Raw genomic sequence first — 14685 nt, forward strand, 5'->3', positions numbered from 1 at the left:
GCGATGTACGAGGTAAATTTTTTACACAGCGGGTAGTGGGTGCCTGGAAGTCGCTGCCGGAGGAGGTGGTGGAAGCAGGGCCGATAGTGACGTTTAAGGGGCATCTTGACAAATACATGTATCGGATGGGAAAAGAGGGATATGGACCCCGGAAGTGTGGAAGGTTTTAGTTTAAACGGGCAGCATGGTCGGCGCAGGCTTGGCGAAGGGCCTCTTCCTGTGCTGTACTTTCCGTTGTTCTTTGATTGGCTGTGATATATTGTCCTTTGGTATCCAAAGCTGTGCAGGTTAGGTAGATTGGGCGTGCTCAATTGTCCTATAGTGACCAAACGTGTGCAGATTAGGAGGGGTTACAGGATTGGGCGGAGATTTGGGCCTCTTTAGGATGCTCTTTCAGAGGGAGGGTGGGCGTCCACTCAATTGGCCGAATGAACACTTTCTGCATTGTCGGGATTCTATGGAAATGGAAACAGTACTTCCAATGCACCTCGATCAACCCCGTAAAATGTGAAATGTGTCCACCAGGATCCGCTCGCCTTTCTCCTCGGTTCCCATTCGGTATTGTTTGATAGTTAAACCAGAGAACTACAGTTTCAACTAAACCAGAAAGTTCTGACGGTAAGGACAGCATCTGTGGAGAAAGGAACAGAGCAAACTTTCTGAGTTCAATGTGACATGTCTGCAAAACAGGGAGAAAGTGATTGTTCTGAAACTCTTGGAAACAGCTGAGGTTAGAAGGGAAGAAAACAAAGAAATGTCAGGGACAGTTTAGAAAGCAGGAGAGATTAAATGGAACAGAAACAATATGTGATGGTAAACATTGTAATAGAGACATAGAGGAATGGTTCTGAATGAGAATCAAAATGCAGCAGATCTTCAGCTGCCTGGAGTTGTTGAACTCCTCATATTCAGAAGATGAGTTTGTGTTCTCCGCCTCATGTCAAGCTCCGGTGGGACATTGAGACAGGCGAGGGACAGAAATGTGAGCATGGGAGCATGCGGGCGAACTAAATTGTCAAATGCGGCGTCATTCCTGTGGACTGAGGGGACCGTTCCACAAAAGTCACCCAATCTCCCGTCAGTCACTATATTGTGGAGTAGGCCACACCAAAATTGACAACAAAACTTCAAGTAAAACGATGCTTCTCACTGAAGATTTGTTCAGGGTCTTGACAGAGTTATAATCTCTGGGTTGTTACCCGCGCCACGTGCCAGCGAGATGAGGAATAGGGAGAGGGAGCAGTTGAACACGTGGCAACAGGGATGGTGCAGGAGGGAGGGTTTCAGATACCTGAATAATTGGGGCTCATTCTGGGGTAGGTGGGACCTATACAAACGGGATGGTCTACACCTGGACCAGAGGGGTACTAATATCCTGGGGGGGGGGGGGGGGGGGGGGGAGCGGAAATTTGCTAATGCTCTTCGGGAGGGTTTAAACTAGTTCAGCAGGGGTCCGGGAACCTGAATTGTAGCTCCAGTATACAGGAGGTTGAGAGTAGTGAAGTCAGGGGTAAGGTTTCAAAGTTGCAGGAGTGTACTGGCAGGCAGGAAGGTGGTTTAAAGTGTGTCTTCTTCAATGCCAGGACCATCCGGAATAAGGTGGGTGAACTCGCGGCATGGGTTGGTACGTGGGACTTCGATGTTGTGGCCTTTTCGGAGACATGGATAGAGCAGGGACAGGAATGGTTGTTACATGTGCCGTGGTTTAGATAATTCAGTAAGCTCAGAGAAGGTGGAATAAGAGGGGGAGGGGTGGCATTGTTAGTCAAGGACAGTACTACGGTGGCAGAAAGGACGTTCGATGAAGACTCGTCTACTGAGGTGGTATGGGCTGAGGTCAGAAACAGGAAAGGAGAGGTCACTCTGCTGGGAGTTTTCTACAGGCCTCCGAAAAGTTCCAGCGATGTAGAGGAAAGGATTGCAAAGATGATTCTGGATAGGAGCGAAAGTAACAGGGTAGTTGTTATGGGGGACTTTAACTTTCCAGATATTGACTGGAAACGCTATAGTTCGAGTACTTTAGATGGGTCTGTTTTTGTCCAATGTGTGCAGGAGGGTTTCCTGACACAGTATGTAGATAGGCCAACGAGAGGCGACGCCATATTGGATTTGGTACTGGATAATGAACCTGGACAGGTGTTAGATTTGGAGGTAGGTGAGCACTTTGGTGATAGTGACCACAATTCGATTACGTTTACTTTAGCGATGGAAAAGGATAGGTATATACCGCCGGGCAAGAGTTATATAGCTGGTGGAAAGGCAATTATGGTGCGAGAAGGCAAGACTTAAGATGGATAGGATGGGGAGGGAAACTGAAGGGGATGGGCACAATTGAAATGTGGAGCTGGTTCAAGGAACAGCTACTGCGTGGCCTTGATAAGAATGTCCCTGACAGGCAGGGTGGAAGTGGTCGAGCGAGGGAACCATGGTTTTCTAAAGTAGTTGAATCACTTGTCAAGAGGAAGAAGGAGGCTTATGTAAAGATGAGACATGAAGGTTCAGTTAGGGCGCTCGAGAGTTACAAGTTAGCTAGGAAGGATGTAAAGAGAGAGCTAAGAAGAGCCAGGAGGGGACAGGAGAAGTCTTTGGCAGGTAGGATCAAGGATAACCCTAAAGCGTTCTCTAGATATGTCAGGAATAAAAGAATAACTAGGGTAAGAGTGGGGCCAGTCAAGGACAGTAGTTGGAAGTTGTGCGTGTAATCCGTGGAGATAGTAGAGGTGCTAAATAAATATTTTTCGTCAGTATTCACACAGGAAAAAGACAATGTTGTCGAGGAGAATACCGAGGTACAAACTACTAGACTAGAAGGGCTTGAGGTTCTTAAGGAGGAGGTGTTAACAATTCTAGAAAGTGTGAAAATAGATAGGTCCCCTGGGCCGGATGGGATTTATCCTAGGATTCTCTGGGAAGCTAGGGAGGAGATTGCTGAGCCTTTGGCTTTGATCTTTATGTCATCATTGTCTACAGCAATAGTGCCAGAAGACTGGAGGATAGCAAATGTTGTCCCTTGTTCAAGATGGGAAGTAGAGACAACCCCGGTAACTATAGACCAGTGAGCCTTACTTCTGTTGTGGGCAAAGTCTTGGAAATGTTGATAAGAGATAGGATGCACAATCATCTGGAAAGGAATAATTTAATTAGAGACAGTCAACACGGTTTTGTGAAGGGTAGATCGTGCCTCACAAACCTTATAGAGTTCTTTGAGAAGGTGATCAAACAGGTGGACGAGGGTAAAGCAGTTGATGTGGTGTATATGGATTTCAGTAAAGCGTTTGATAAGGTTCCCCACGGGAGGCTTTTGCAGAAAATACAGAGGCATGGTATTCAGGGTGATTCAGCAGGTTGGATCAGAAATTGGCCAGCTGGAAGAAGACAAAGGGTGGTGGTTGATGGGAAATGTTCAGCCTGGGGTCCAGTTACTAGTGGGGCCGCTGCTATTTGTCATTTTTATAAATGACCTGGAGGATGGCGTAGAAGTGTGGGTGAGTAAATTTGCTGATGATACTAAAGTCGGTTGAGTTGTGGACAGTGCGGAAGGATGTAACACGTTACAGAGGGACATAGATAAGCTGCAGAGCTGGGCTGAAAGTGGCAAATGGAGTTTAATGCAGAAAAATATGAGCTGATTGATTTTGGAAGGAATAACAGGAAGACAGAGTACTGGGATAATGGTCAGTTTCTTGGTAGTGTGGATGAGCAGAGAGATCTTGGTGTCCATGTACATAGATCCCTGAAAGTTGCCACCCAGGTTGAGAGGGTTGTTAAGAAGGCATGCGGTGTGTTAGCTTTTATTGGTCGAGGGATTGAGTTTAGGAGCCATGAACTCATGTTGCAGCTATACAAAACTCTGGTGCGGCCGCATTTGGAGTATTGCGTGGAATTCTGGTCGCCGCAATATAGGAAGGATGTGGAAGCATTGGAAAGGGTGCAATTTACCAGGATGTTGCCTCATCTGGAGGGAAGATTTTATGAGGGAAGGCTGAGGGACTTGAGGTTATATTCTTTAGAAAGAAGAAGGTTAAGAGGTGACTTAATTTGGTGCATATAAGATGATCAGAGGATTAGATAGGGTGGACAGTGAGAGCCTTTTTCCTCGGATGGTGATGTCCAGTACGAGGGGACGTAGCTTTAAATTGAGGGGAGAATGATATAAGACAGATGTCAGAGGTAGGTTCTTTACTCAGAGAGTAGTAAGGTCGTGGAATGCCCTGCCTGCCACAGTAGTGGCCTCGCCAACACTAAGGTCATTCAAATGGTCATTGGATAGACATATGGACGATAAGGGAATAGTGTAGATGGGCTTTAGAGTGGTTTCACAGGTCGGCGCAACATCGAGGGTCGAAGGGCCTGTACTGCGCTGTAATGTTCTATGTTCTGTGTTCTATGACCACTGAGTCGAGAGAAGTCAAAGAGCTGATAGAAACATAGGAATAGAGGAGCACAGGAACAGGAGGAGGCCATTCAGCCCCTCGAGCCTAGCCCACCATTCAATGAGGTCATGGCTGATCTGTGTCCTAACTACTCTGGCATAGCACAGTAGCACAGTTGTTAGCACTATTGCTTCACAGTGCCAAGGTCCCGAATTCTATTCCTGGCTTGGGTCACTGTCTGTGGGGAGTCTGCACGTTCTCCCCGTGATTGCGTGTGTTTCCTCCGGGTGCTCCGGTTTCCTCCCACAGTCCAAAGACGTGCTGTTAGGTGAATTTGACATTCTGAATTCTCCCTTGTGTACCCGAACAGGCGCCGGAATGTGGCGACTAGGGAATTTTCACAGTAACTTCATTTCAGTGTTAGTGCAAGCCTACTTGTGGCAATAAAGATTATTGTTATATCTTTGCATCACAAAAAACTATCTTTCTCAGGTTTAAAATTAACAATTGATCTATCTTGAAATGCTGTTCATGGGAGAGAGTTGGGAACCTCCACCATCCTTTCAGTGGGAAGTTCTTACTAACATCTCCCCTGAACGGTCAGGCCCTAATTTTTAGATGGTGCCCCCTAGTTTAGAATCACCAACCCGTGGAAAAAAATTATCTTTGTCTATCCTGACTGTACTAGTGAATATCTTGAATACTTCGATCAGAACTCTTTTTACCCTTCTAAATTATAGCGAAAACTGGTCTAATTTCAGTAATCCCTCATGTTACACCTCGTGCAATTACCTGATAATCTGTTGCGGGAACGGTAAAAGGAGCTGGGGGTGAGAGAGAAACCGACCAGGATTAGTAATTTTGCAGACGGCACAAAGGTTAGTGGAATTGCGGATAGCGATGAGGACTGTCAGAGGATACAGAAGGATTTAGATTGTTTGGACTCTTGGGCGGAGAGATGGCAGACGGAGTTTAATCCGGACAAATGTGAGGTAATGCATTTTGGAAGGTCTAATGCAGGTACGGAATATTCAGTGAATGGTAGAACCTGCAAGAGTATTGAAAGTCTAGAGATCTAGGTGTACAGGTCCAGAGGTCACTGAAAGGGGCAACCCAGGTGGAGAAGGTGGTCAAGAAGGCATACGGCATGCTTGCCTTCATTGGCCAGGGCATTGAGTATAAGAATTGGCAAGTCATGTTGCAGCTGTATAGAACCTTAGTTAGGCCACACTTGGAGTATAGTGTTCAATTCTGGTCGCCACACTACCAGAAGGATGTGGAGGCTTTAGAGAGGATGCAGAAGAGATTTACCAGAATGTTGCCTGGTATGGAGGGCATTAGCTATGAGGAGCGGTTGAATAAACTCGGTTTGTTCTCACTGGAACGACAGAAGTTGAGGGGCGACCTGATAGAGGTGTACAAAATTATGAGGGGCATAGATAGAGTGGATAGTCAGAGACTTTTCCCCAGGGTAGAGGGGTAAATTACTAGGGGGCATAGTTTTAAGGTGAGAGGAGCAAGGTTTAGAGTAGATGTACGAGGCACTTGTTTTACATAGAGGGTAGTGGGTGCCTGGAACTCGCTACCGGAGGAGGTGGTGGAAACAGGGACGATAGTGACATTTAAGGGGCATCTTGACAAATACATGAATAGGATGGGAATAGAGGGATACGGACCCAGGAAATGTAGAAGATTGTAGCTTAGTCGGGCAGCATGGTCGGCACGGGCTTGGAGGGCCGAAGGGCCTGTTCCTGTGCTGTACATTTCTTTGTTCTTTGTTCTTTGATGCTGTGGATTGAAAGCGCCATATGAGATATTGACAACGGGCGTGGGTTTCCTCCGGGTGCTTCGGTTTCCTCCCACAATCCAAAGATGTGCATCTTAGTTGGATTGGCCGTGATGAATTGCGACATAGTGTCCAGAACATCAGATGACTTAGTCCATTACAGGGAAAGGTTGAATGCGTGGACTTAAGTAAGGTGTTCTTTCCAAGGGCTGGAGGAGACTCGATGGGCCAAATAGCTTCATTCTGCAGTGTAAATTCTATGTTCTGTTATTTGTCAAATAGAATCATCTTTTTGCCAATGAGTCCGAACTATCCTTGCTTGTTCTAATACAATACCTTTCTAAGTGCAGAATTAAGAAAATCGCGAATCAAATATCGCAGCATTTCCCAAACTACCTATGTTACGTTGGCGTGTCTATATTTCCTTCTTTTATATCTCACTGATTTCATGAAAACCCAATATTACACTTACCAACTCATGGCATGCTTTCCTTCATCGGCCAGGGCATTGAGAATAAAAATTGACAAGTCATGTTGCATCTGTATAGATGCTTAGTTGGACCGCACTTGGAATATAGTGTTCAATTCTGGTCGCCACACTATCAGAAGGATGTGGAGGCTTTGAAGAGATTATAGAAGAGGTTTACCAGATGTTGCCAGGTATTGAGGGCATTAGCTATGAGGAGAGGTGGGATATACTCGGTTTGTTCTCACTGGAACGACGGAGATTGAGGGCCGACCTGATAGAGGTCTACAAAATTATGAGGGGCATGGACAGAGTGGATAGTGAGAAACTTTTCGCAAGGTGGAAGAGTCAATTACTAGGGGACACAGGTTTGAGGTGCGAGGAGCAAAGTTTAGAGGAGATGTGCGAGGGAAGGTTTTTACACAGAGGGTAGTGGGTGCCTGGAACTCGCTGCTGGAGGAGGTGGTGGAAGCAGGGTCGGTAGTGACGTTTAATGGACGTCTTGATAAATACATGAATAGGATGGGAATAGAGGGATACGGACCCAGGAAGTGTAGAAGGTTTTAGGTTAGATGGGTAGCAGAGCAGATTTGGAGGGCCGAAGGGCCTGTTCGTGTGTTGTACTTTCATTTGCTTTGTTCGTTGTTCACAATCTGATAGACCTTTGAGAATCAAATGCGTTTTGAAAAGGAATACCAAAAAGATTGTTACCCTGGGTGAGTGTGCGGTCAAATCCAGCCCCACAGACCCCAGACTCCCAACAAAAGTGGTTAACCAATAATTCTAATTTCCAGAAGGTCTTTAACCCTTGACTGCTCCAATGAACTACAGACACTAGGTTTACACTCCAATTTAAACGGAAATGCATATCAAAACAGGCAGCAGGACGGGGATTAAAAGAGAAAACAGGTCAGACAGACAATATCCTAACATACCTCTGCGGCCCCTCGCCGAAATGAAGCAAACGTCAAGACATAGACGTTTCATTACGAGATATGTAAGACACACAACACTGACACACACCTGTGTAAACTAGCCCCAATGCAACCCCCTGGCCGGCCTCGGCACTAATGGCAATATGACTTCTAACACATAGGGGAAAGGTATACTTGCACTCACATTAGTGCGCCCAACAAATACGTACACAGTCTTTCGAAGCAACCATTCCAATGATGATTCTGGCAAAATAAACCCTGCGCTCTGTTTTATTTTAATGTCTCTAAAACGCAAGTAGTCAACAGTACGGAGACGTCCGATTCACCCTGCAACACGGCCGTCGGCTTCCTAGACTCTCCTCGACGTTCCGTGGACACACCAAGGTTGCGTGTTCCTGCAACATGTCCAACATGCATCGCTGCTCAGTTTGTAACTGAGCCATTCTTTGTGGTTGTAGTTGAGACGGAGACCCACCTGGTGCTTCCCTTCACCTTCGTCTACAGTCCTTTGGCACCTGAGCCAGACCTGTCTCTTGCTACTGAGCCTACCTGCCTGTCTGATGAACTTCTGGACAGGCTTTGAGGGTTCCCTACAACTACAAAGTGGGGCTGTCAACGCGGGTTCACTGACAATCAATCGCCACTTACAATACCATTGACCATACCTACTCTCTTGGCCTTTACCAGGCACCTCTCAGACTTAATTGGCTAAGCAGGCACTATTCCCGCAGTGGCAGCTTTTACCTCCCCATCGGAGTTTTCATAACCCCCACGTGCCTCTCCCTTTCAGAGTCAGAGTATGAGACGTCACCAACTCTACAACCACCTTGGGTTTTCCTGGCCTCCGCGATTGCAGAACCACCACAGGATTCTCCAACCGCCTTTCCCTTCATCCTGAAAAGGATTGATGGCTAACTACTTCACCTTCCTGTCTCCCAGCCTCTGCCAGCTTGAAAAGACACTGAAAGCCTGAAAAGGATGTGGGTCGATCAGCTACTCGCTTGGTATCATTCCCCAGTCCTAAGGGTGCTCACTCTGACTAACCGACGCTGGGCAGTCAGGTAGACTATTCTTCAGCGCCAGCCGGCAATGGAAACATCTTTGACCTGAAGGGAGTGTCAATGGGTTTATCTAAAGAAGCGGGAAAAAAACTACCTTTGTCAAGTCCACTTCCCACCTCCTCCAGGTTACTAAATCCTGGTCTAACTCTGGAAAGATTGTTCGCCAGCCATCCAAATTCAATTGGTGACGGGTCTACTCAGGAAAAACTGTCCATAATCGCGTCATAGTCAGTCCCGAGGTCAAAGTCAACACTATCATCTGACTCTCTCTCCCGACTATCACTCTTATAACGACCATCGTTTCATAACCAGGACCGAGGTCAAAGTCAAAACCTCCGCCTGACTCCAAAATTCCTGCAACAACTGTTTACCAAAACCTCACAATAAGAATCAAAGCCAAGACTGTTGTGTAACCCCTCAGCATACGGACAGCATCCGTCTGAACATTCTCAGGATCTGCTTCATTGCCATGGCCACTTGAAACATGATCAACAGTTGTCAACATCTCTTTCACCAGACGTCCTGCGGTCGGCATTTCAGGGGCTCACTGTAATACTTCCCTCGGACTCTCTGTAACTGTGGGAGAAGCTACTCCCTTCACTCCCGCTAAATCATCTCCCAGAAATCAGTCTTTAACCACTCCAACAACTACAGGACCTGACACTAAATCTGACTCAACTTCACTTTATACAACAGAACTGGGACACAGCTTCCACCTATCCCATTCACAAATGCCTCAGATTTCACTGAGCTCTCTGGGCGCTAGGGGAGTGCGCAGCAGATGGACAGACAGTGGGGTTATGCTTGGGCCAGGGACCCCAGTTCAGTCAGCCCTCGCTGTTCAAGCGTCCCAGCCCAATCCCTCTCCACCCCCGCCTTCGCCCTTCAACCACAATCTCCACCTCCGTCACGCCAATTGTTTGGTGGGACTGGGTGATGGAATGGCCAGCTCGCATACAGGGATCACCCAGGTGGACAGCGTGTCGGTCTGTGGCCTCCAGATAGACGTCATCAATCACGACCACAGCAGACATCCCCTGTCGCCCAGAAGCAAACTCCTCAGCCAGGAATGTGCCTCGAATAGGTCAGAAGCCATCTACTGTGCCAGGATGAAGCTGTCCTGGGCATTGCCCGGATATCGGGCACAGACATACATGTCATGCAGCTCATGGTCACCCAGCAGCTACATATTCATCGTTGTGAAGTCAGGCCGTCCTGGGCCAGTGCCCATAGGGTGCCATACACCCTGTAGATCAGCGCCTAGACCTGAGGCATCTTGCCGATGTCGGCGAATCCAGCTGCCGGGGCATCCTGGTGGGTTCGGTCCACATTGAATTGGATGTATTGTCCCGACCGGGCCGAGAGGCACGCGTGCACCTGTGTACTGAGGTCTGTGAGAACCCGGGCACGTCACTATGGCACCTGGAAGGACCCCATCGCATAAAACATCACGGTGACCGTCACCTTTATGGCCACCGGGAGCTGGTGTCCTCCCCCATTCCCACGCGGCGCCAGGTGCACCATCATCTGGCAGATGTGTTGCACTGTCCCCCTGCTCAGCCGGAGTCTTCGACGGCATGCCGGGTCCGGCAGGGCCTCGAATGACAGGCGCTGCCGGTGCACATGAAGCCTGATGCGGTGCCTCCTTCCCACCTTCTCGGCGTGTTGGGCGGCCGGATCTCCATCCTCGCCGGCTGCCTCCTGTTCCTCTGGGGCAGGCTCCACTGCTGCAGGGTCGTCTCAAGAAGCTCGTATTCGTACAGCCTCAGTGCATTCCCCAGGGATGTGGCTACTGTCATGGGAATGTCCCTTTAAGAAATGATTTGTCTTATCACATGGCTTCAGTGATGTCATTGTGTGGGTGGAGCTGTTGTGTGGCTCTTGAGTTTCCTGCTTTCGTCTCCACATTTGGCTGCTGGATTCAGAAAGAGAAGTCTTGTCTTGTCTCTCTCTACCTTCAGTTTGAAACCTGTCTCCAGATGACTTGATAGCTCAAAAGTGATCACTGGTCTCTGGAAGGAATTCAAACTTACTGTTTTGGTCAAAGAGGTTTCTGGTTTATGGGATCTTGTTATTAAATTGGAACAGTTAAAGGGAGAATGTATTAAGGGTTATACATAGAGTACTGTAGCTGTGTGGGGTATTTATGTTGGTCGTTGATAAAAATGCTGACTGTGTAAAAATGTTAAATAAGTTCGTAGAATAGACTTTGTTTTTGATTAAAAGTGCTAATTGAATAACACCTGAAAGGCAGGCTCCTGTGCTCATCGTAACCAAAATCAATAAACAGTTGTAGATCAGGTGAACTCCATAATATATTTTGGAGTTTTCTGAACCCTGGCCCACACCAAATTAAGGGCTCGTGGGATAAAAGTCTACCTTTCGTGATTGGGTTGGCTCAGTGAACTTAAAGACAATGAGGGGTGAGCATATTTGTGTTTGCTTTTCAGGTGGTGCATTGCAGTTTAAGTAGGGAGTGTGTTGTGGACAATGGCTCTTTCAGAGGCTCAGGCGTTTTGGGGGTGGAGGTCACCCGCAGTATCTGACAGACTAAAAAAAGGCTATTAGATTGAGCAAAAACATTGCAGTTAATATTGCCTGATAAAATACGAAAAGAAGAGATAATTGCGGCGATAGCTGAGCGTTTAAAATTGCCTGAGGCACAGTCAGAATAATTGGAATTGGCAAGAATTCAATTACTGATCAAGGGGCTTGAAAATGAAAACGAATTAAAGCATCTTGAAAACGAAATGAGGGAAAAAGAAACAATAGTCCTTGCAGATCAAAAACAGAGAGAAAGAGAGGTACAGATCAGGGAAACGGAAAAGGAGAGAGAAGAAAGAGAAAAACAGTGAGAGGAAAGGGAAAAAGAGAGAGACTCTGAACTTCAGAAAATGGCTATGTAACGTGACAGTCAGTTAAAATTGGCGGATGTAAAGAGAAACGTACAGTTTGAGGATAGTGTTGAGGATAGTGAGAAAGAGCGGCATAGTCGAAGGCTTGGTGGGGATCTATTTAAATATCTCCAAACATTGCCACGGTTTGATGAGAAGGATGTAGAAGCCTTTTTCATTTCATTTGTGAAAGTAGCTAAACAAATGAAATGGCGACAGGACATGTGGGTAATACTGATTCAAACAAAGTTGGTAGGTAGAGCTAGTGAAGTACTTGCATCACTATCAGAGGAGGCATCTGGGTCATATAAGGAGGTGAAAAAAATCCATCTTAGGTGCATATGAACTGGTGCCTGAAGCCTACAGACAAAGGTTTGAGGGCCGAAGGGCCTGTACTGTGCTGTAATGTTCTAAGGTTTAGATATTTAAGGGAATAACCTGGTCAAACATACATGGAGTTTGAAAGGCTCAAACAGAGTAATTTTGATAGGTGGATAAGGACTTTGAAAATAGACCAAACATATGAAGCTCTCAGAGAAATTATGATTTTGGATGAGTTTTAAAGTTCAATTCCTGATGTAGTAAGAACTCATGTGGAAGAACAGAAGGTTAAAACTGCGCGGTTACCAGCGGAAATGGCAGATGATTATGAATTAGTTCATAAATCAAAGTTTGGTTTCCGACATCAGTTTGAGCCTGTGAGGGATAGAAACTGGGGACATGAGAAATACTCAAGTGGTAAAGGTAAAGGTGATCTGATGGGAGATAATAAGGAGAGTGTACCTCAGATTCAAAAAGAAATCCAGGAGGGTGGAAGAGAAATGAAAAGTTTCAGATGTGTTTACTGTAATAAACTAGGCCGTGCAAAGTCACAGTGTTGGTGCTTCAAGAAAAGCTGATGTGGTAAAACAGGAAAAAGTGGTAAAGGAAAGCCCAAATGAGGCAAAGGAGTTGCAAAAGATTGTACAGCCTGATCCTGGGGATTTCGGCCTCACACGATTCTCCGCCCAATCACCTTTTCTGATTTCGCCGTCAGCCGATGGAGAGTCCCGCCCTGCATTGTGGGACTATGTGACAAAATTTACGGAGGGATTAAATAGGGCTGGTAAATTGGCTCGAAATTATTTAAAATTGTCACAACATGTGATAAAAAGAGGCAGATAAGAAATCAAACATGTTTAGTTTTGTTAGTGTGTTTGAAATGTCAGTATTGTCACCAATGGTAGGTGAACCATTAAAAGCAGAATTTCCTGAGCCTTATCGAATTGAAAGGAAATTGATGGAGGTGAATTATTTTATAAAACGCCAGATAGAAGGAAAACTCACAGGGTGTGTCAGGTTAATATTGTCAAAAAGCATTGTGATCACGTGGCAACAAGGAACAAAATGGCGCCGGACGCATCCACTTTGGAGGGTCCCTAAATAAAGGAACACCCGCGCAGAGGCTGGTCCAACAGGTAAGTATGGTTAATCCCACAGGGGCGGGGGGGGGGGGGGCTGAATGTCACCTAGAACGTCAGGGGACTCAACGGCCCAGTGAAACCATCCAGAGTCTTCACCCACCTGAAAGATATGAAAGCCAGCATAGTCTTCCTCCAAGAGACAGACATCAGGGAGAATGACTGACTGCGGGTAAGGCAGGGCTGGGTGGGACAGACGTATCATTCATGCTACAGGGCGAAAGCCATGAGGGTAGTATGGGGATGATATTTACTGCTCCGAGGACAGACCCAGGGGGAGGTACGTCATGGTAAGATATGCCCCAGATTTGTTATCGGTAGTCCTGGTTAACATGTATGTGACCAACTGGGATGTCACGGAATTTATAAAAAGGACCTTGGTGGAAATTCCCGACATCGACACTCACAGACTAATCATTGGATGGGGGGGGGGGGGGGGGGAGGAGTTTAACTATGTACAGAACCTGCTGATGGGCAGGTCAAACCTCAAAAAGGGAAGACGGAAAACATGGAAAGAGAACGAGGGCTACGTGTGGAAAGATGGGGGCAGTGGATTTCTGAAGGCTCATACGCTCGGGAGAGAAGGAGTTCTCATTCTTTCCACATACACACAGGATCTGTACCCGTATCGACGTTGTGTGGTGGGGGAAATCGGTGCTTCCAGGAACCGTATGAATGGAATATTCCGCGATTGGTATCTCCGATCACGCTACACTCTATTCTGTCAGCTTGGAGATTGGCCACGCCCAACGCTCCCCATGGAGATTGGACACGCCCCTCCTGTTCGACCAGGTCGCCTGCCAGAACATATTGCAGGCCATAAACGACCACACAACTAACCGGAACGGGAAGGTCTCACCCTCCACGTTCTGGGAGGCGCTGAAGGTTGTGATCATAGGAGAGATTCTCACTTACAAAGCTCGCAGAGACAGGGAAGAGAGGTTGGCTAGGCAACAAGTGTTCGACTCCATTCAGGATATGGAGTGGTTACTCCGGGGCCCCAACCATAGAGATTCTGGCAGAGAGGAAAAAGTTACAAATGGACTTTAACCTGCTGTCCACCAGGAATGCAGTTCACCTGACGAATGTGATATAAAATAGTAAGTTTAAATATTAGTTACAGTAATGTAGATAGAGGCCAGTTTAATTCTAGTGAGTTCACAAAAGACAAAGGATTTCAGCAAGCATGGCAAGGAAGTGGGGGAGGGGTGTCTGGTAGGGGAGGGGAAAAGGATGCTGGGTAACAAGAGGCCCAGGGATAAGGAATGAGAAGTGAGCCAATTAGAATGTATGGCCAGGTCAGGAGGGGTATAGGATGATCTATGGGCATCTGTATGTGAAACTTGATGCCATTTGAATGTATTTGCAGAGATCCCTTTGTCTCGGACCTCATTCGTTTCCAAAGGGTCCAGGAGACTGGTTCTGTGTTCTGTGTCCCTGAGAAGCGAATCAGAATTGCAAGTTGGTTAAAAATAAATAATACTATGCCTACAAATCCATCTCGAGTTTTATTGAGGCCAGACTGACGGGTAAAGAATTCAATGTTTTATCATTTGGTGCCGGAAACCCGGAATTTCTCCAAACGTTTATCGACCAACTGCAAAATCAGAATTCGACTGATTTTGTACAATGAAAGTGGAAACGGGCCCACAATGGTGTGTGTAGCTGGAAAATGGCACGCATTGGTTTCCCCCTCTTCTCATGGTCTGT

The sequence above is a fragment of the Scyliorhinus torazame genome, chromosome 26 (assembly GCF_047496885.1).
Source record: "Scyliorhinus torazame isolate Kashiwa2021f chromosome 26, sScyTor2.1, whole genome shotgun sequence".
Taxonomy (NCBI): domain Eukaryota; kingdom Metazoa; phylum Chordata; class Chondrichthyes; order Carcharhiniformes; family Scyliorhinidae; genus Scyliorhinus; species Scyliorhinus torazame.